We start from the raw sequence: 2115 nt of genomic DNA, 5'->3' as shown, positions 1-2115 counted from the left end.
CCCACTTAGGATCGACCAGAATTAGGGTTATCCTGATTGGTCATTACCTAACAGCAACTAGCATCGGACCCAAGCGAACTACTTTACGCAAAAATGCCAGGTCCGAAGCGGATTCATGCTACACTTAGTTCAAGGAGAATGGGAAACGAGAGGGATGCAAAGCTCAACCTCTCTGCCATAAGGCCTAGTCCCACTCCGTTCCCCTAAAACAATGTAAATCAGTTAAGACATAACTCTAGGTCCACGCTTTCATTGTTCTGTCTTTTGACGATCATCTCGCTCTTCTTCAAGTTTTGAGAAAAGTTCTCGGCTGACCGGAACCACCCAACCGTAGGACGGACCCATGGCCCATCCTCCGCACTTTCCTCAGTTTGTTTTAGTTATGTAATTATCTAACACATTAATTTGACATGTAACAATCATCTTCTTTAATTAATCCGTTAAGCACTGGTTCCTTTATGTTGTCAAAGAGATCGTGCAAGAGCTGCAGAACACTGGGTTCAAGGTACAGCAAGATATGAAGCTAACAAGAAAATCTCAATATTTGACGCCAAAGATCACTATAATGCTTGTCAAGTACTTTACAAGAGAAGAGTTAAAATAAATGTCAAAGTATGACAATCTGTCCATTGATTTACAATAACCATTCGAGCTTGGTTTTCAGGGCATCAAATAATACATTCAGATTCAGGACTTAGTCTTATATAGCTTGATCAAACTTCAGGTTCAACGGATAAGGCATAAGATAAGTGCATGCATAGGTTCCAGACATGTATACTGCTCAAGTCAGCAACAAACTGAAACTTATTGTAGAGAGATACAATTCATAATGGCATATAGGGCACACTCTTGTATCTACCTCATCAGAACTTGAAAGGTGCCAAACCAGTCCAACCATTATTATGGGTGTTAATGGATCCACTGATAGCCTCAAATTTGATTGTCTTACAAAGATCAGTGACCAGTTACATTTATCATCTGATTCACATGTGACTGGAACAGCATTCTTCATCCATGTGGAGTATACATCTTAACACAATCGTCCAGTGGAACTCCTGCAAATTTCAAGGATTGACATACTCTTGACTCCATTTTACACAGCTCTCTGGAGTTGTTGGCGTCCACTTGAAAAGAATTCGTTGATTCTTTTTCAAATTGAGGTAGTCTACCTCCTCTGGGTCGAGTGTAATCAGACAGAAAGTTTCTACTGGACCATCAGAAGGGTTTAATTGGGCCTCAGACACAAGACTGTTCTCTAACAATGAAATTGCTGGTGAAGGACCAATAAACAGCAAATTTCGCCTCTGGGATTATGATGAAAATCCTCGATCTTCTTGCTTCGATGCACAGTTGTAAACTGGACCATGTCCATACCTTTCACAAAACCTCTAAAGACAACCGTCTTTTTGGCAGGACTTCCATCCGGCCTCACAGTTGCCAGCTGAAAGTAGGAGGAGTGCTTCAGATGGGAACTGGCTTTCAAGGAGCTCGACAGCAGCTGCCTCCATGGAGCCACCTCCGCCATTCTTTCGCAGAGTTATCTCCATCAGTACATGATTAGATACTCAGCAGTTGTGTTGTCAGAAGATTAGAAGCAGATACTGCTCCGAATAAAGTTTTATGGAGGCCCAACCTCAAGAAACTTGTGATGAGCTACAGAAGAACGTGTGCCTTCAGTAAGGACCGTCTTTTCCTCTCAAAGCACGCTGCAGGCTGAACACTCCGCCCTGTCCACTATTCAAAGTCCACTTTTCTGTTTGACAGGCAGTAAGCTGACGAAGCAATTTTTCTAAAGTTGATTGAGAACTCCTTGGAGACACACATGAAGGATCAGTCATCAAAACTGCTGTATTGACTGCATCAGCAACCGTTTCCCTTTGCCCTTGTTTCAGCAAATACCCTACTGGAGATTCAGCAGGATGCTCATAGGCCAATAAAGCAATTCAGTCCTGGAGGAGGTTCTCATAAAGACCTGCTTCGTAAAACCGTGCAAGCTCTGTTTGAGAATAGGTAACTGCTGCACAAATGCTACGTATGGCGCACAGCATGAGGGAGAGGGCTATGTCCCGCAGCTCCATTGGTAAGTGTGTGTGCTTCTAGGAAAGGACAATTGCC

At 43.0% G+C, this 2115-nt stretch overlaps 1 pseudogene; it reads right to left on the bottom strand.

Moving 5' to 3' along the window:
* Positions 1 to 1060: 1060 nt before the first annotated feature.
* Positions 1061 to 1531, bottom strand: LOC148039243 (pyridoxine/pyridoxamine 5'-phosphate oxidase 2 pseudogene; annotated as a pseudogene).
* Positions 1532 to 2115: the final 584 nt, after the last annotated feature.

This window comes from Lygodium microphyllum, chromosome 3, assembly GCF_053477565.2.
Source record: "Lygodium microphyllum isolate KBCC chromosome 3, Lygodium_microphyllum_v1.1.10, whole genome shotgun sequence".
NCBI lineage: Eukaryota > Viridiplantae > Streptophyta > Polypodiopsida > Schizaeales > Lygodiaceae > Lygodium > Lygodium microphyllum.
The sequence above is the reverse complement of the archived record's forward strand: the minus strand, read 5'-3'. Positions and strand labels throughout refer to the sequence as shown.